At 38.0% G+C, this 21,417-nt stretch overlaps 1 protein-coding gene and 1 pseudogene across 2 annotated transcripts in view; one reads left to right on the top strand and one right to left on the bottom strand.

The window, feature by feature from the left end:
* The window catches only part of AGBL4 (AGBL carboxypeptidase 4), a gene marked incomplete at both ends in the record, with an annotated part of 1,416,455 nt that overhangs the window by 441,385 nt on the left and 953,653 nt on the right, over nucleotides 1–21,417 (top strand).
* LOC307047882 (putative ATP-dependent RNA helicase DDX5) lies at nucleotides 19,344–21,188 on the bottom strand (annotated as a pseudogene). Its single transcript has one exon. The product of its transcript is annotated as a putative ATP-dependent RNA helicase DDX5 (transcript).

Genomic DNA, 21,417 nt, shown 5'->3' with positions numbered 1-21,417 from the left:
GAATTCCAGAGGGTCAGTTGATAGCTTTAACTTCATCCACTGAATGCCAATCAGCTGGATTAGTCTCTTTCTTCCCCCCCCCCCCCCCACCGCCACCTTACCTACATCATAGCAAGGACTTTGAGACAAGGAAGAAATGAGAAGTGGGGAACAGGTGCAGATGAGTGGTTCACATCTGAGGCTGTGAATGGCAGACACTCACAGAAACAGCCCCTTCATTTGTTGCCCATTGCCTGTGGTTCTGAGGTGGGTGCAACAATTTAAAGAGACGGATTGGTCTGGCCCTAGTGGTGGAAGTACTTCAATAGTGAGTATTGTCTAGGTATTGGTAGTTACTGGCATCTGGCCAGCACCGATGATGTGCTTCTACATTGTATTAGAAAGGTGCTTCTGGACTGATGCAGGGGAGAGATGCCGACTAGTGACTAGAAAAATGCCAAAACCATCGTCTAGTTCTAGGGAAAGAAACTATCAGGGACTGGGTGAAGGGGTCTTTTTGTAACTTAGTGATGCTCATAAAGACTTGAAATAAAAGTCAGGGATCATGTAAAAGAGATTCTTTTATTTATTCAAGAGATATTTATTGAGATTCTCTCATGAAGCGGGGACTGGGCTGGGCTGGGAATATGAAGTTGAGCAAAACCAGCCACTAGTTATTATGGAGCTTATAGACTGGTAGAAAAGGTAGACATTAGTCAAATATTCACACAAATAAATAGGTATAGCAAACTGGTACAGGGGAAAGCATAGGTGCTATGATAAGGTATGACAGATTATGACATGGTCTAGTGACACAAGGTGGTGTCTCTGAGGAGGTGACCATTAAGCTAAGGTTTGAAACTGGCTAGAAGTTAACTAAATGAAGCAGAGTGGGTAAGAATCGTTTGGGAATTAGGATCAATGTGTCAGTCAGTCACTTAAGGTGATATGGTGGCTGCAGTTACTTGTTCACATAGGTTGTCAAGGGTCAGAGCTTATGAGAATAGCTAATATCTGGTGATACTGGATGAAGAGAGAGAATTCTAAATGACAAACAAGGTTCTTAATGGTTCAGGTCCTTTATTTTCATGGGCCCTCCTCTCAGTAACCAGCATGGTTATATGTGGCATGTAGTTAGTTGCCTTTCTATGTACATCTCTCAGGAGCTCTCTGAAGGCACAAATAATGCATTACCTTTTTTTGTTTAGCATCTAGCAATAATTGAATATCTGCCGTGTGCTAGCTAGACTCTGTTTTGAGCACTGGTTAGTGTTAGGGAATGTAGTTACAGAGATGAAAATAAACAGTCCCTGCTCTCTATGCATTACAAACAAGTCTCAGGCAATGGTCCTCAAAATGCAGTTCTCAGAGCAGCATTGGCATCTCTTGTCAGCTTGCTAAGACCACAGATTCATGGATCTGACTCCCACCTAATGATTCAGCATTTCTAGAGATTCAGGATGCTATTTTAATAAGCTGTCCAGTTGATTCTCATTCACATTAAAGTTTGAAAACCACTGGTCTAGGATATGATATAATAAAGACATGACAATTTATGACAACAAAAAGACATTTATTGAGCATTTCCTATGTGCCAGACATTGTTCTGAGGATTTTACATGTATTATTCCATTTATTCCCTATAATAACCTTATGAATTGATATTATCATTATTTTCATCTCACTGATGAGAAAACTAAGGCTTAGAGAGCTTAATAAACTTGCATCTGGTTGATGATAAAACCAGGATAAACAGATAATTACAATAAACAGAAAATCTTATTCAATACGGTAAAGCAATAATAGAAGTGTGATCAGGTTGTAGCAGTTATTGGCAGTTCTATGACAGGGTGCACCAAATTTTCCTTGATGGGGCTTACAGATGTACTGTATAAAGTGAATGCTCGTCAGTGAGTACTGAACTTCTAGATCAGAAGCTAAGAGGTGTCATTCCATGTAATTTACAACAAGAATTGAGCGAAAGGGAGAGGAGTGCCATGTGTGTTTGGAAATCAGAATTTATTTGGGTCACTAGATGTGGTATTTTGATCAGGCAGCCAGGTCAACAGTGGGAGTTGTCATGAGGATTTAGAAACCCAAAGTCTAAGTCATGGTTGAGTACAGAACTCAGTAGGTTAGTGCTCAAGATACCCAAAGTAGGATGTCCAAAGTCCAGGGGCAAAGTTGAGATGGAAATTAGAGGTAGGGCCTTACTAAGGCTTTTGAAAGCCCTAGGCTTTCTTACTTTTTGAGATCTACCTTTCAATACAAACATTAAAATATACTGACCTCTCAAATCAAACAAAATTAGTATATATCTCTAAAAAGGGTTGAGTTGAATTTTAGTTGGCTAGTTGACATTTTTGTAGCTATTTAATTCACACTTATTAATTTTGGCTTTAAAAGTTTGTTTGTTTTTAATTAATTAATTAATTATTTATTTTTGGCTGCATTGGGTCTTCGTTACTGCACACGGGCTTTCTCTAGTTGCAGCGAGCGGGGGCTACTCTTCGTTGCGGTGCGCGGGATTCTCATTACGGTGGCTTCTCATGTTGCAGAGCACAGGCTCTATGCGTGCAGGCTTCAGTAGTTGTGACACGTGGGCTCAGTAGTTGTGGCTCATGGGCTCTAGAGTTGCAGGCTCAGTAGTTGTGACACATGGGCTTAGTTGCTTTGCGGCATGTGGGATATTCCCAGACCAGGGCTTGAACCCGTATCCCCTGCATTGGCAGGCGGATTCTTAACCACTGTGCCACCAGGGAAGTCATGTTTTGTTTTGTTTTGTTTTTTTAGGAATTTTGCCTGTATTTATTTATTTATTTATTTATTTATTTATGGCTGTGTTGGGTCTTCGTTTCTGTGCGAGGGCTTTCTCTAGTTGCAGCAAGTGGGGGCCACTCCTCATCGCGGTGCACAGGCCTCTCACTATCGCGGCCTCTCTTGTTGTGGAGAACAGGCTCCAGACGTCCAGGCTCAGTAATTGTGGCTCATGGGGCTAGTTACTCTGTGGCATGTGGGATCTTCCCAGACCAGGGCACGAACCTGTGTCCCCTGCATTGGCAGGCAGATTCTCAACCACTGTGCCACCAGGGAAGCCCCAGAAGTCATGTTTTGTTTCATTTTTGAGCCAATATTTTTTTCAGATCTCAAAAATTTTTCATAGACTCATGAAAGCCCTTAGGCTCTGGGCACTGTGAGTTTAGCACCTAGTGGATAAAACCACCTTAACCAGAGGAGGGGGTAAGATATTACCAGATAGGAGCAATGAGAAGGTTGTCATGATCTCCCAGAAGTCACTAGAATAAAGAGTGAGACATCAATAGATATAACAGGTCAGCTTTATTCTAACATTGACCTAGCTTTGCTAAGGGAGTCATAGATTATGCTTTGTTCAGTTCTTAGAGGCTGAGCTAAGACCTTATATGTCCACACTCAAGATGTGTATTTAAATACCACTCATGCCCCCACCTCTACCCTCCCCTACTCAGTGTCCCACACCAACAGCTACAGGGACTAGATTAAAAAGCAAACAAGAAAAACTGTCTAAATTCTGAAGCAGTCTGCTTTTCAACAGTTTAGGCCTCACTCCCTGTTTCCCATTTTCAGTCTCTGCCAAGCTCAGATGGCTTGTGTAGTCTCATTTGGATTGGTGATTCCTTTTGGACTGTCTGTCTGGCTTGGACCTGGCAAAACATTTTGGGGAAACTGAAACCAGAGTTGCTGCTTCCACATTGTCTCATGGATGCCTTTACAATGATCTAGTAGAATGTTTACTTCAATTTTCAAAAGTGAATCCTGAGATACCAAAAAGGTGAGTGATTGCACAGGGCTTCAGAGCCATTGATGGTGGAAACAATAACAGAATTCACATTTCGTAATCCCCAGTCTTGTGTTATTTCTTAGTCTTATGCTTCTTAGCTTCCAATGTTTTTACCTATAAAATAAGATGAACTCAGATATCAAGGTAAAGTAAGTGGTCCTTTGAATATCATTTAATAAGGAAGCAGAGTTACATATATATACATATAAAAACGATGATATTAACATCAGTTAACATCTTTAAATTGCTCTACAAGTTAAAAGGAAATCATTTTTTTCTTATGTGCTATCTCACTTAATTCTCACAATTAACTTATCATGTTGCTGTGCTTATTTTCCATATTTCAGTGATCAGAAAGCTGAGTATCATTTAAGAGACTCACTCAAAATCAGTAGTAGGGCTTCCCTGGTGGCGCAGTGGTTGAGAGTCCTCCTGCCGATGCAGGGGACATGGGTTTGTGCCCCGGTCTGGGAGGATCCCACATGCCGCGGAGAGGCTGGGCCCGTGAGCCATGGCCGCTGAGCCTGCGCATCCGGAGCCTGTGCTCCGCAACGGGAGAGGCCACAACAGTGAGAGGCCCGTGTACTGCAAAAAAAAAAAAAAAAAAAAAAAAAAAAATCAGTGGTAGAACCAGGACTCAAGTTTGATATTCTGATGACAAATGCTGTTTTCTTTCTGCTCTGGGATATTACTGCCATCCTTCAATTTCAAATTGGTGAAATTTATTAATGTACTTTCTTTCTTTATTTTTTTTAAATAAATTTATTTATTTATTTATTTTTGGCTGCTTTGGGTCTTCGTTGCTGCTCATGGACTTTCTCTAGTTGTGGCGAGCAGGGTCTACTTTTCGTTCTGGTGTGCAGGCTTCTTGTGGTGGCTTCTCTTGTTGTGGATCACGGGTCCTAGGTGCACGGGCTTCAGTAGTTGTGACTCATGGGCTCAGTAGTTGTAGCTCACGGGCTCTAGAGCGCAGACTCAGTAGTTGTGGCACACGGGCTTAGTTGCTCCGCTACATGTGGGATCTTCCCAGACCAGGGCTGGAACCTGTGTCCCCTGCATTGGCAAGCAGATTCTTAACCACTGTGCCACCGGGTAAGCCCAAGTATACTTTCAAATAATATGAAAATTGAAAAATGTGGGTGAACGATTGCATGTTCTCTGCAAACTTATCCTTAGTAAAGCAAATAATGGTATAAACCTCTCTGTAAGAGAGATTATGTATAGACCTGACTACTTTTGAACAGTTCAGAAGCATCTAATTGCACAAATCAATATGAATATTTTATATCTATACCATTAAGTGAACCTCCAAATGTTCTTTGCTAAATGGTGGTTTATTGGCCTACCTTTAGTTACTGTGAATATTAGAAAGTAATACATTGCATTTCTTTTAAAATATAGTGTGATTCATCCTTTTAATTCAATCAGAGACTTCCCTTAATCTGAGGATGACAAATAAAATTCATTATATTTTCACATCCCTTTATAGTATTCTTTTTTATTAAAGTATAGTTGATTTACAATATTATATTAGTTTTAGGTGTACAATATAATGACTTGATGTTTTTATAGATTCTACTCCATTTAAAGTTATTATAAAATATTGGCTATATTCTCTCTGCTGTAAAATATATCCTTGTAGCTTATTTATTTTATACACAGTAATTTGTACCTCTTTATCTCCTACCCCCATTTTGCCCCTCCCCACTTCCCTCTCCCCTCTGGTGACCACTAGTTTGTTCTCTATATCTGTGAGTCTGTTTCTGTTTTGTTATATTAACTCATTTGTCATATTTTTTAGATTCCACATATAAGTGATAACATACAGCATTTGTCTTTCTCTGTCTGAGTTATTTCACTATAATACCCTCCAGGGCCATACATGTTGTTGCAAATGGCAGAATTTCGTTCTATTTCATAGCTGAGTAATATTCCATTGTATGTATGTACCACATCTTCTTTATCTCTTCATCTGTTAATGGAAACAGTTTGCTTCCATATCTTGGCTATTATAAATAATGTTGCTATGAACACTGCGGTGCATGTATCTTTTTGAATTAGTGTTTTTGTTTTCTTCTCTATACCCAGGAGTGGAATTGCTGGATCATATGGTAGTTCTATTTTTAGTTTTCAAGGTGCTTTTGCATTCACTATGTCATACGATCTTAAACACAATGCTGTGAAACGAATAGGGCGAATATTATTTTTACTTCACAGATGAGGAAACCAAGGACTAGTTTGGTGAAATGACTTGTTCAAGGTTGCACAGCAAGGGTGTGCAAAAATCAAGTTGCTTACTTATATTGAGTGACACAACTTAACAATATTTTCAAAGGCTATGGCAGATTTTTTTTTTTTGCAGGGGTCAGATTACAAACTCATGAGAGCAGGGAACTTCTCTGTCTTATTTAGCTTTGTTCCTTAGTGCCTAGCGCAGTGTGTGGAACACAGTAGATGCTCATTAAATATTAGTTGAGCGAATGAAGGAAGGCTTTGGATCATGGAGTTATAGGTCATGAGGAGAAGCTACCCAAGGAAAGATTGACTGGATTATGTTTGAAAAGTGTGCTGGATCTCAGAATTTTTTATAGGTAGGAAGATCCTGGGTTTTGTCAGATGGATTGGCCTCCAGACTGAATGCATATAACCTGACGCTGCTACACAGCGCCCCTGAACATCCTTATATCATAGCACCTCTCGTTGTGCATGCCATTTATCTGTTTAGTTGCCTGGCTTCCCTTGCAAACCATGAGTCTCTTGAGAGCGGGAGGATGTCCCATTGTACTCCAGTCCATAGCACTGAGCTTGACATATGATAGACACCACGTATATATCTGTAGAAGAAATGAATGAATGAATAAACAATAATATGATTCAGTATACAATAGCAAAATAGGCAAGTCAGTTAGGAAGCAACAAGGTTTGTAACAGGGAAGTCTTAAAATAATTAAGTCTGATTCAACATTAGATTGGTAAGAAAGGTAGCAGCAGCTTTCCATGGTATATTTGCCTTTTAAAATAGTCTGTATATATTTATGGTTTAAATGCTTCCAAAAGACATTAAAAGGTTGTTTTATTGAAGACTTCTATTTAATTTGAATGTCCCTTTTTTGTAAAGGAATACTTTGTGCTTAAGGAGAAACTGAACATGGGCTTTCTATCAAGTCTTGAGCTCTACTTGCCTCGGTCTCTTTACCTGCAAAATAGGGGGTAGTAGTACTTCTATTAAATGAGGCAATACTTGGGAAAGCTCCTAGCACAGTGCCTAGCTTATAGGAGGAGATTTATAAATATTTACTGAATAAATGACTGCATGACTCTCATTTTCCTTTGACCTTCATTCTCCTGTCACTGAACTCTTGATCCTTTCAGCAAAAACCTTTGTGAGGAAGAAAAGAGTAAGACATTTTTTTGTCAACTGAAAATCAGCTTTTAAATATCATGTGTTGTGACTATGCTACTTTTGCCAGGAGGGATGTCCATTTCCACCCTGGTGATAATCAATTTTTTTTTGCCTCAACCTCCAAAAAGTTTTAGAATTAATATTATTTTCCTCTCTTTGGGTGTGTTTTCCTTTGAGAATGGAATTTGGGTCTTGGTACTGGTATACTAGTTCAATACTCTTATTTTCCTCCATTTAGTCTAGTGTTTCTTCTTGGTTCAAATTGCCCTTCATGAGGAGCCGAGCTTGTAATATGCACTTGAGATAATGTGTAAATACTTTCGCTGGCTCAGCTCCCTTCCCCACCCAGCATGCCTGAGTCACCTTCACAACATCAAGATTAGGTGTACATGTACCATCATAAATAATGCCTTGTGCAGGGGTAATGTAAATGGAATCTGTTGAAATATTGCCCATTATATTAAAATTTATGTTTCAATTATCATTTTTATTATATGAAACAAGTTTGAGCTTTATAAAGTCATTCAGAAAAGAGATCTGCATCACTGTTAGGACTGTCTGTCTACTTGGCATCCATGCCTAGCACAGTGAGAGTTATACGAACATTTCTAAGGCTATTATTTTTTCCCTCTCTGCTTTGAAGATCCAAATTGGATTACTTAACAAATTATTATTTGAAATGCCTCTAACGGTGTTTTATGAAAGTCCTAGACATAGCACTTCTCCATTCCCATGTCAGAAGGATCTTTATAAAATGCAAATCTAATCGTGCATCCCTTCCTGCCTTATCTCCTTCAATGGCTCCCTATTTCCTACCTTATGAAATAAAATAAGCTCCTTAGTTTGACAGAACCTTCAATATCTGTCCTTGTTTTCTTCCTTTCCTCTCTCATCTTGTTGCCTAGGTCCTAAACTCAAAGTCTTTCCAACAGCAATGCTTGTAGTTTTCTCTCACGTAAAATGATATTTCTTTCCTCTGTTCTTTTTCCAAAATTGTTCCCTTTCTGTAGGAGATATCACAGCCCACCTTTACCTAAAAATACTTCTTTAACACTTACTCATTTTAGGGTTCATTTTAGTTGTCACTTCCCTTGGAGAACTTCCCTTGATCTTCTAGGCTGGGTTAGAAGTTCCTCTTCCGTGTTCTCATAGCTCCTGGGACTTTCCTTTATCATAACATTTGTGACCTTGTAGTATAATTCTGTGTTTGTTTGTATATCTTCCTCATTATATTTTAAGATCCTTAGAGATGAGGACGCTGTCATATCCATTTCAGTATCCCAGCAGGGCTGCAGCTAGCTCCTAATAAATCTTTATTTGAGTTAGAAAAAACATACTCATTCCATTGGGCCAGACTTAGCCCATAACAGGAAGTCTTTGTGTGAGGCACACCCTGATTAACTATGTAGCAGCTCTGCTTAGGCCCCCACAGTGTGTGATGTACAATAAGTGCTCAGAGTATGTTTGTTATGATGAACCCATCAAGTAATCAATGAACACAGGATGGCAGGAAAAGTTGAAAAGCAATTGAAATAGGCATTTATAAAGACACCTATAAATTAAGAAGAAAATGTAAATCATCATAAAGAAGACTTGAAATATCTGTAATAAAGGGAATGTTTCTGGGACAAGTCTTTCTCTAAACACAGAAAAAGTTGTAAAGTGGAAGATCTTCACAATCAATCAGTAGCTACACAAACTCTGAAATTACCTTAATTTCTGCTAGCTTGTTTTACTGAAGGTATATCATACTCTGTGTGAGATGTTTATTTCCTTTGAAGCTATTACCAATGTATCTCAATAGCAGGGTATTAACCTTTTATCCAAACTGACCAGAACAGGGAAATAGAATAGGTAATGACTTAAAAAGCAGTGTGGAGAGGTATAGAGTAAACTACAACAACTTTGAGAATTTCTTTATTTTTCTTTTATTTTTGTCTCTTTTTAAAATAACAAACCTCTCACAATGTGAAAAACACTTTGGTAGAAAAGGATGTAATATTGAAAACAGAGAATAGAAACATTGAATTAAAACTCCAGCTTCACCATTTCCTATCATTGTGACTTTATTAGGGCTCTCTGATTGTCTTAATTAGACCCTCATATTTTTCTTTGGATGTAATGGCTACCATTTGGTGAAGACCTGCTGTGTACTAGAACTTTACTTACATTTTGTTATTTAATTCTCCTCCTGAATCCTTTGATATAGGTGTTATTATCCCCATTTTAGAGATAAGGGAACTAAAGTTTAGAAGGGTACAGTAAGTTGTTTAAGTTCACACAGTGATAAAAATCAGGATACTAGCTCTGGCCTGTCTAATGCAAACATGCATCCCTAGTTGGAGTTAGCCCATTATTTTATAGATAAAAAGTTAGAACCTACCTTCATTTTTTCCGAGAGAATGTCTTCCTCTACATAATGCTTTAATCATTACTCTTTAGTGATTAAAGAGTAATCATTATAGTACTCTTTAATGTAAAGAACTGGTTCACATTGAAGTGTAATATAATTTCCCTTTAGATTTAATCTGTGTTGGTACTTAGAAGGCTTTAATGCCAAATGTTAAGAGATTGGAAACTTGATCATTGAACTAGATGAGCACAGGCTCTTTGAGCCCCAGAGAAAGGGTCCTCCAGGTGAGTTCACTAGCACTTGATTCAGGGACCATCCCAAGACATAAATTTTGGAAATAACAGTGAAAGCAAAACATCACTAATTTTGACTGATATGGGAAGAGCCTGAATTAAGGAGAGATCTCCTTTCTGTGGTATCATGTGGGGAATTCAGTTTTCAACTAGAAAGAACACTAGTCTTGAACTTTGAAGATATGGGTTCATTTTCCAGTTCTGCTACATGGCAGAGGTTGTGGTATGACTGCTGTTTGTATGACATTGAATAAGTCAGTTATTTTCTACAGGCTTTTCTTTTCCCATTTGTAAAATGGGGATGGTTATCCTTGGTCAGCCTACATCACAAACTTGCTTTAAGGATAAGAAAAGGTGAGATACTGGGAGGGAAAGTATTTTGGAATCTTATGCAAGATTTTTAAAAATCCGACTTATGGAGGAGAGAAAAATAATAGTAGCAATGTCCTGGCTTTGTCAGTTTCTAGTCCTGTGTCCTAAGATGAGATCTTCTGCTCACTTCCTCTGCTTCCTCATCAATAAAATCTGTGGGGAATAATGGAATGAGTCTTATTAGTTTATTAAATAAAGATTAAATGAGATAATACAAGTAAAATGTTTAGAATAGTGCCTGGCAGTTAACACTCATTGAAACTTAACTGCAATTATTATTATTAATAATAGGGGTGGTGGTACTGGTACAGTCTGCTGAGTTTCTCTTTGAACTAGGTATATTGTTAAGAATAGCTTTTTCTTTTAATTCTCAGAGTCACCCTATTAGGTAAGTATTAATATTCTAGTTTTGAAGAAACAGAGGCTCAGATAGTTGGTTGAAGATCCTATAGCTCATAAATAGTGCAGCTATGATTTGAACCTAGTTCTGTTTTTCTTTGAAGCTCAGGCTCTTTCCACTATGCCAAGCTTCCTCCTATACATTTTAAAGAATTGTTTCAGTATAGAGCTTTTTACTTTTCTCAGGGCTATAATGCAGGACTACTCCACTACTTGCTTTGCTTTTTTTCTCACCTCTCAAATACCACTTCTCAAATTTTAACAGTTTGTTCAAGTGTTTTGAGTGCCTACTTTGTTCACAGCAGCATTCAAACAAAAGAAGCTTTGCATATCCTGTTTAATTCTCATGCTGACCTGTGGAGTAGGCAAGATCACTCTTTATTTGTAGTTCAGGACTCTTAGACATAAAAGGGAGAGACATCTGTTAATGGTAACAGAATGAGAGAGTAGCAGGTTTGAGATTGAAATCTAGGTTTCCTGACTTGGTATTTCCTCTCCACTGCATTGTGTTGTCTGCCATCTTGGATCCCATCTAAAGGGAATCAGGTCCTAATTATTCTTTTGGGTAGAAACTAGAGGATGGTGCCATGTCTTGAGCTACTTACTCTATTTTTTTAAAAATTTTTTAATTTTATTTATTTATTTTTATACAGCAGGTTCTTATTAGTTATCCATTTTATACACATAGTGTATATATGTCAATCCCAATCTCCCAATTCATCCCACCACCACCACCACCACCCTGCCACTTTCCCCCCTTGGTGTCCATATGTTTGTTCTCTACATCGAGCTACTTACTCTCTTAACTAGATTAAACAATTCCTCCTGGATTCTTTTTGTTGCTATTAACTCACAAAGCAAGCCTTCACTTCACTGACAATGTACAATTAACCTTTCACTCTCTCCTTAATAGAAGAGGGCTGGATTGTCAGACTGGGTTCTGAGAATCTGTCTTAACGACTTCTTTCCTAACACAACAGCAATAATACTAACCACCACAACTGCAGCAGCTTAACATTTCGTGTGTGCTTACTATATGCCAGGAAGTATTCCTGAGCTTTATATGTATTAGTTGTAATCCTCCCCACAACAGTACATGGTAGGTACTGTTATTATTTATCCCTATTTAAAGATGAGGAAACTAAGGGACAGAAAGTTTAGGTAACTTGCTCCAAGGCCATTTAATACAAGGTAGTTTAGCTACAAATTCTAAGCTCTTAAACATTATGTTTTACTACATTTCCTTAGGTAATAGAATCTTCATCTATGTCACTTTCCTGCTTAGAAACCTCCAATGGCTCCCTAAAGTGCAAACTTTTTACCTTGGCATTTAGAGGACTCCCTGGTGTCAAACCAGTCCTTATTTCTAATTGCATTTCTCATTACTCATCATTTTGAAAAATCATGGGCTTTGGAGTCAGAGATACATGTTTTTATAGCTCAGTCCTATCATTAAATAGCTGTGAAAACCTTGGACAAGATAATTTATATTTCAAAGTATCTAAAAGTTGAGGATAATAAAACTTGCCTCAATAGGTAAATGAAATAATGCATATAAATGCCTAATACAGGGTCTGACATAGAGACACTCAATATTATTTAAAAAATGCTTAGTTATCCTCCAGCAAAAACTAATCTGCCCTACACTTTCCTACCTCCTTCCTTTTGCTTATGTTTCCCCTACAGTAAGTACTTTAAGCAGGGACTGTGTCTTTCTTCTGTCATCCTCAAGTCTTAGCAGAAGCATTGGGTTTGGACACATGGTAGCTGCTGGCTTAAGTGAATCATGTCATCAGATGTTTGAAATTGTCTGTGTTCAGTGCTGTAATCCTCAGACTAAGGAGAAGGGAAGGAGGCTATTTATATGCCATGCCTGTTGCTTTATATACCTCATTTTTAGGAATATTCATAATATTCACAATAATCATATGAAATAGTCATTATTATTTTCATTTTACAGGTGAAGAAACTTAGATCTAAGAGAATAAGTGACTTGCTTAAGGTTACGTAGTTAGGAGGTTGCATAGTTAGGAGGGATTTGAACCCATATCTATCTGACTTTCTGCTTCACTGGCTTTATTTCTGTTTATTAGTAAAAAGAGACACCATCTGATCTACTAGTTGTGGTGGAGTCAATGAAAATCAGAGCCATAAAATATTATCTGGCCAACTTCTTCATTTTACAGATGAGGAGACTCAGACCCAGGAAGAAGAAGAGGTTTACTCAAGGTTACTTAAAGAATAAAAGCCAAACTAGGTCTGAGTTCAAGCCAGCTCTAAATATAGTAATTTTCTAAGAGACCTAGATACCTCTCCCTTTGTGGACCAATAAAATGTATTTTTCTTCTGAACTTCTGGCCCTCCACTTAGGCCCTCATCTTATCACCTTCACAAAAAGAGACTACTTTATTTAGGTTAATGAGATATCACTATTAATTTTTCCTCTGTGAGCCACATTAGAGGTCAAAGTTGGTAAGCCCAAGCTATGCTTAGTTTCTAATTGTAAATGTTGGAGCAGAAATACATCTAGTTATCTTCCTGAAATTTCATAACAGTAATATTGCCACTTCTTTATCTGGAACTTCTAACTTTTCCAAAAACATCTTTTCATATTTTGTGTATCTTTGAAGAAGAGATTGGAGGATTATATTAGATGATCCCTATGATCTCTTAATTCTGAGGTTCTGATTCTGTGATTTTGATGCTCACAACTTAATTTTAGATTTTATATTTACTTGTGTGACTTTGATTCATCTTTGAACTATGAATTCCATGAGGATGGAGCCAGTGTCTGTTTTTGCTCACTCTTGTATCCCCAAAGCCTGCACATAATAGGTACCCAGAAAGTATTTGTTGATTGAATAAAGAACTATGTGAGGTTGCAGGTGATTATCATCACTATTTGTTATATTACTAAATCAAAGGTAAGAAGAAAAATGACTTGTTTAAGAACAACTGCTATTTAGTGGCAGAGCCATTCAGAAACCCGTATCTCCTGGCTCTTGGGTTGTTGCCATGAGCAGATAAAGTAATAAAATTCTGAATCCTCATAGATTATCTCATGCCTGTTTCTAAAGTTATTAGTAGTCATGAGAATTAAGCTCTTAAATACTTATTTAATAATAAAAGACTCCTTTAAAAAAATAAAATGGAAGAAACTTTAAAACACTTACAGATAATTACTTTATTCCTCTCAGAAGTACCTGAGTTCTTAGTTGAATTTTCTTTAGCTTTCAACTGTAGGTTGAGGGAAAATTTTCTTTGAGTCATGCTGCTTGTGGTAGAAGTTATTGAAAAGGTAGCAGCTTCACACACTCACCAGAATAAAAAAGACTGAAAACACTAAATGTTAGTGAAATTTTAGAATAATAGAACTTTCATACACTCTCAGCAAGTCAAATCCAGCTTATTTGGTTTTGTATGGCTCTTGAGTAAAAACGATTTTTACAGATGAACATTTGCAATTGATTTGATGATAGGCAACACTGGCTTTGCCTCCCAAATTAGAGAAATGATATTGCCACAGAAAATTCCATTCTATTCATTACTAAACCTGTATTACAAAAAAAGAACTCATTTTATTACTATTATATTTTACATTTCATCAATAAAAATTTTGTGGAAATGTGTTTTTGCTCTTGTTACATAAGTTCCAATATAATATACTTGGTTTTTGCCTCTACTATCTGGCCCTTTACAGAAAAAGTTTGTCAACCACTGTAATAGATATTGTACATACTAACTTATTTTTTCTTCATCACATCCCTGGCAGAGATACATTATTATCCCTAATTTTTAGATAAGGAAACAGGATCAAAAAGACCCCGTGTCAAATGACTCCTAAGTAGCAGAGCTGAGAATCTCTTAGGATTAATTTTGGTTTGATACCGATACCTGTATTTTTGTGCTCCACCATGCTGCCTTCTTCCTTAAAGGGTGTGAGTGGAACAGACCTTTCAACCTCCTGAGTCTGGGCCTGGTGACAATCTTAGTCCTGTGTACAAATGTCTATGGGAGGCCCAGGCCTGGTTTTACCCATACTAATTCTTCCCTGCCGTGAAATCTAGTGTCTTATTCTCTCCTTCTATATTCATATCTTATAATCTAGACCATTTTACAGATGAAAAATTTGAGACTAGAGAGTTTCAGTGGCTTCCCAAGGTCTCATAGTTTTTCTCACAAGAAATACCAGGAAAAGCACTCTTCTCAGATTTGCCTTTGATTCCTTGTGCATGTTCCCAGATACTCCCCCAAATGTGAACATTTTTGATGCTTAATTTCTCTATTCATATAGTAGGACTGATAATTCTTGCCCTGCTTTTATCATTGTGAGGATCAAAGGGGAAAATTTATATGAAAAGCATTTGAAAACCATTAAACACTCTCTATCATTGTACATTATTGTCATGATTGTTATTATTGTTATAATTATTGCTATTTCTGGGAATCTTTCTAATTTATCACTAATCAAAATAATGTCATCAGGATCTCCAAATCTGTTTTTTCTTTTGAAATCAAAGGTCCTACAGATGCGGCAGAGACAACTATGGTGTGTCCTGACATTCATGCTTTAAGGTCTTTAGTGTTGAGAGATGAGCACAGGTTTTCTTGGTGCTCTATCAAATCTTATGTGATTAAAGGTACTGAGTGCACTAATGTAATCCTGTAATTAGATGTTATTATGCCAAAGGGTAAACTATACCCTGCCCCCATTCGAAGATGTGAGTTGACTTTTGAGAATGCATATTGAAGAGAGAATAGACCTCTAATTAAGTAAATAAATTTAACTCCTGGAAAATTATATTTTAATAAGACAATTCAAACCACAAAAAAATGACAATTAAAGTATATTAAAGTTGTTCTAAAAATCTCAAAACAAGGATATTCACCATGTTAATGATGAAGCCAGGAATAGATCCACAGAGTCAAAAGCCATAGCTCATATACTCTGTGTCTCTCAGCACTGGGAGTTTAAAGTTAGATTTCAATGGGGACTTCTGTGGATTTTATTTTGTTAAGATTTGGATGAGGGTTATGAGAAAATGTCCTACTTAATTAAAATATACCCTAAACTGTCCTGTAAGAACTGAGGTTAGGAGTAAGTAAGCTCTGGAGGGAGGGGAGCAGGGCTAGACTGGTGACCTTGTTTCCTAAAATCTTATCTTCACCTTCCCAGTCCCTCCCTCTGATCTTGCTGACATCAGAGGAACACTGTTACCTCTTCTTTTCTTTCTTTTTTTTTTTTCAACATCTTTATTGGAGTATAATTGCTTTACAATGATGTGTTAGTTTCTGCTTTATAACAAAGTGAATCAGTTATACATATACATATGTTCCCATATCTCTTCCCTCTTGCATCTCCCTCCCTCGCACCCTCCCTATCCCACCCCTCTAGGTGGTCATAAAGCACCAAGCTGATCTCCCTGTGCTATGTGGCTGCTTCCCACTAGCTATCTATTTGACGTTTGGTAGTGTATATATGTCCATGTCTCTCTCTTACTTTGTCACAGCTTCCCCTTCCCCTCCCCATATCCTCAAGTCCATTCTCTAGTAGGTCTGTGTCTTTATTTCCGTCTTACCCCTAGGTTCTTCATGACCTTTTTTCTTTATTTCTTAGATTCTCTTTCTCTCTCTCTCTCTCTCTCTCTCTCTCTCTCTCTCTCTCTATATATATATATATATATATATATATATATATATATATTCTTTTCAAACCCCATGTTTGAAAACCTTGTATACAAACCCCTTTGCTTGGATCTTTAAAAAAGGGCTGCAACAGCCTAGCATTTTTTTTTAACATCTTTATTGGAGTATAATTGCTTTACATTGTTTTGTTAGTTGCTGCTGTATAACAAAGTGAATCAGCTATCCGTATACATTTGAAATAAACTTTATTTACTAAAGGGAGTTTAAGTAAAATGAGGTAGGGTTGATTTAAACAATAGATTTTTGTCAAAATGATACAGAAATACGTCAAAAATCTTGAAGATCTGCTCGCTTTTTAATCAGATTGTTTGGGCTTTTTTTCTTTTTTTTGCTATTGAATTGTATGAGTTTTTGATATATCATTATATTGTACACTTAAAGCTAATAATATTATATGTTGATTATACCTCAATAAGAAAAAAATCACGAAGCTAGAACCCATGACTAAGATTTGGGAAACATACTAGTCTGTCTACAGGCTTTTCTAAGAGGAGGCCCCTGCCACATTGCAGTTTCCTCTCACACCCGTCTCCTCCTTTTCTGTGTCCCAGTCATCCTGGCCCTCTTAGATCCTCTAATGTCCCATGCTACCTCTTTACTCAGGGATTTTGTGCATGCTGCTCCCTCTACCTGAAAAGCTTTCTTACCACCCCTATAAACATACCTTTCATCTGTTGTTCCCAATCAACTGTCAGATCTCAGTGGAATGGCACTTTCTGAGAGAAACCTGGCTCCACATTATAAATTATCCCACTGTTATATGCTCTCAAATCATCCTGCACTCTTTTATTAAAAAAAAAAAAAGTTTTTTAAAATAAATTTATTTATTTATTTTTGGCTGCATTGGGTCTTTGTTGCTGTGCGTGGGCTTTTCTCTAGTTGCGGCGAGCAGGGGCTACTCTTCCTTGCAGTGCTTGGGCTTCTCATTGCAGTGGCCCCTCTTGTGGCAGAGCACAGGCTCAGTTGTTGTGGCACACGGGCTTAATTTCTCTGCGGCATGTGGAATCTTCCCAGACTAGGGCTTGAACCCGTGTCCCCTGCTTTGGCAGGTGGATTCTTAACCATTGAGCCACCAGGGAAGCCCTCATCCTACACTGTTTTAAAGTGTATTTTCATTTATATTAGTGTGATTATATGGTTATCTCTCTCTCCCTCTACTAAACTATGTGCTCTACAAGGTCAAGGACCACGCTTTTTCCTCATGTTGTACCCTAGGACCTCCACAGCACACAGTAGGCATTCAGTAAATGTGTTAAATGAATGAATAGAAAGAAATGATTGCAAAAATACTTTGGCTACATAAAAGCTAAATTTCCAAAGGAGATTTAGGATCCCAAGAGAAATATACCATTCTTGCTAGTGTCATCTTTTGCTCTTTAAAAAAAAATTATTATCAACATCCTTTTTTTTCAGAGTGATGATGACTCATATCAGCTCAAATAAAATAACCTTCATATCTTGCCAAACTCATTGAGCAGAAGCAGTCTGTTCATTTGCTGGTAGAAACAGAGAAGAGAAAAGAGGCTATTACAGGGTTTATGGGTTCATTTTTTCCCAGTAACAGGTTCTCCCCAACATACTAGGCAGTTCTCTAAATATAGCGAGGCAGAGACAAGTGTTCTACCCTGGACCTCTAGATCAGTATTCTGACAAGTAGAGATCAAGCTAGCTAAACTCAAGGTTCAGGAAGTACAAACTGGTTTTATAGCCCTAAACTGGATATATATGTCTTCTCCATGACTCACTCTCCTTCCTAACCTACAGAGTCACTCCAGCTTCATGTGCTCAGTTATGATTGTCTCCTCCTTGCGAATCTTCTTGGCCTCAGTTCTAGGTAATAAAAATAAATTTTTCTTTTATGTGAACGTGGTTCTGATTAGTTTGTTTTTTCTTAACATCTTTATTGGAGTATAATTGCTTTACAATGTTGTGTTAGTTTCTGCTGTATAACAAAGTGAATCAGCTATATGAATACATATATCCCCATATCCCCTCCCTCTTGCATCTCCCTCCCACCCTCCCTATCCCACCCCTCTAGGTGGTCACAAAGTACCGAACTGATCTCCCTGTGCTATGCAGCTGCTTCCCACTACCTATTTTACATTTGGGAGTGTATATATGTCAATGCTACTCTCTCACTTCGTCCCAACTTACCCTTCCCCCTCCCCATGTCCTCAAGTCCATTCTCTATGTCTGCATCTTTACTCCTGTCCTGCCCCTAGGTTCATCAGAACCTTTTTTTTTTTTTTTTTAGATTCCATATATATGTGTTAACATACAGTATTTGTTTTTCTCTTTCTGACTTACTTCACTCTGTATGACACACTCTAGGTCCATTTACCTCACTACAGATAACTCAATTTTATTTCTTTTTATTGCTGAGTAATATTCCATTGTAGATATGTGCCACATCTTCTTTATCCATTCATCTGTCAGTGGACAGGTAGGTTGCTTCCATGTCCTGGCTACTGTAAATAGTACTGCAATGAACATTGTGGTACATAACTCTTTTTGAATTATGGTTTTCTCAGGGTATATGCCTGGTAGTGCAATTACTGGGCATGTTAGTCCTATTTTTAGTTTTTTAAGGAACCTCCTTACTGTTCTCCATAGTGGCTGTATCAATTTACATTCCCACCAACAGTGCAAGAGGGTTCCCTTTTCTCCACACCCTCTCCAGCATTTATTTATTTATTTATTTATTTATTTATTTATTTATTTAACTATCCAGTCTTCAAATATTTTTTATTGGAAGGTCATGCATTGCCTTCATTTATTGTATTTCAAATCACTATACATTTACTTTTGTGAAAACACTGCTAGTACAAAGAAACCTAAAAATTGTTTCAGGAATGTAGAGAAATTTCCAACTTAAATAGTGAAAAGGTGCACCATAATTACTGCTGCACTGCAGTCATTTCTGCATTTCCCATGTTTCTTAAATAACTATCTTGTCTGATAACACACGATATAAAGAGTAATTATGAAAAACAGACATTTACATATACTTCTAAACTTTTATTGAGAATATCCTATTGGCATTGGATAACCAATCATAGGCGCAGCTGTATTAGCAAGATATGGATATGCCTGTTGGTTCATACCATTGTGCATATTTGGAACATTACTTCCATATTGCTGAGTGCTATCATATCCATTCTGATAAGTCCCTGTTGGATTACCAGTCCTAAAGCTGCTCTGTATACCAGCAGACACAAAATTACTTCCAGAGCTCCCATTGGTGTAATTTGCAGCACTGTAAACACCATTTTGAGTTTTTGCCCCAGAATCTCTCTTAAGCAGACTAGAGTAATCTCAGTCATAATTTTCCCTGTCTCTAAATGTATTAAATCCACCCCTTTTGCTGACAGAGTAACTTTCCCAACGGTCATCCTTCATGCCTCCTCTACCCCTGGAATGACCTGAACCTCTGTCTTCGACCAACTGAAGCAATTTGGGATTAATTGCTTGATTAGCTTCACGAAGCACAGAGATAAGGTCACTTACTTGCTTTATGTTATTAGGTGTAAAGAAAGTGTATGCTGTGCCTGTTTTGGTACTGCGAGCAGTTCTTCCAATTCGATGAATGTAATCCTCTGAGGAGTTAGGGTAGTCATAACTGATGACAAATTTCACATCTTCCACATCTAGCCCTCTGGAGGCCACATCTGTAGCAATCAGACTAGGAGCCTTTCCATGTTTGAATTCATTTAGAACCCAGCCATGTTCCTGTTGACTTTTGTCACCATGGACACCCATGCCAGGCCACCCATCTATCCTCATTTTTCTAGTGAGTTCATCACAACTTCTTTTGGTTTCAACAAAAACAATGGTTTTAATCACCTTCTCACTCATGATCTCTTCCATTAAATGAATAAGCTTTTCAGCCTTTTCTACATCATGACACACATCCACAATCTGAAGAATGTTGTGAATTGCACTCAGTTCTAGTGCACCAATGTTTATATGAATATAGTCCTTCAGGAAATCTTCAGCAAGCTGTCTTACTTCTTTTGGCCAAGTAGCACTCCACATTAGGGTTTGCCTATCAGGTCTTATCTAATCCACAATCTTCCTTATTTGGGGTTCAAATCCCACATCAAGCATTCTATCTGCTTCATCAAGGACAAGGTAGGCGGTTCTTCTTAGATTGGTTTTCCCACACTCTAAAAAGTCAGTAAGTCTTCCAGGTGTTGCAATACAGATTTCCACATCTCTCTCCAAATGACGTACTTGTGGTCCCTTGAGAGCACCACCATAAATACAAGTGGACTTCAAGCAACATGCTCTACAGTATTCAGCAGCTACTTGCTCTACCTGTTGGGCCAGTTCCCGAGTTGGTGCCAGCACCAAGGAAATAGGCCCATCACGTCTCTCGAGGAATGGCTGATGATTGATGTGGACAATGGCAGGCATCAAATAAGACAACATCTTCCCAGATCCAGTTTCTGCTACCCCAACCATATCCAATCCATTTAGAGCAACTGGCCATCCCTGAGCTTGAATAGCTGTGGGTTCAGTAAAGTTCTGCCTTGCAATCATGTCCATGACGTTTGCAGGGAAGTTCACTTCATAAAAATTCAGTACTGGCTTTGGGCAGTTGTGACCTCTAACTGTAATTTCCTTGCTTCTTCTGTATGTCTCTACCTCTTGTGCTGTATACCTAGCCAAATCAGGGTGTTCTTGATAAAAATTCTTCTCAAATTCGGGCAGCTCATCAAGATTCCACTTCTTTTTAACCAATTTCTCCCCAGGGTTTCCAAACTTCTTTCCAGATAAGGGCCCTGCCCTACTTCCTCCAAATCTAGGGACATGAAAGCCTCGATCCCAGGTGCAGTCTCAGTCACTCGAATAACCCAACATGGTATCAATGGTTGCGGTTGGTGGGAAGCGAAGTAGAGAGAATCGAGCACTATGAGTAACAGGAGGTGGCTCCAGTGACAGAGAAGTCTTGCGGGGGAGGCAGCGGAGGGATGGCGATGACAAGAGCTGGGGCTGCCGCGCAAAAGACCGGTGGAAATGAATGAGGTCTCCAGCATTTATTGTTTGTAGATTTTTTGATGATGGCCATTCTGACCTGTGTGAGGTGATA

Source organism: Hyperoodon ampullatus, assembly GCF_949752795.1.
Source record: "Hyperoodon ampullatus genome assembly, chromosome: 2".
Classification (NCBI taxonomy): domain Eukaryota; kingdom Metazoa; phylum Chordata; class Mammalia; order Artiodactyla; family Ziphiidae; genus Hyperoodon; species Hyperoodon ampullatus.
Note: the sequence above shows the minus strand (reverse complement) of the source record. Positions and strands in the feature narration are given on the sequence as shown.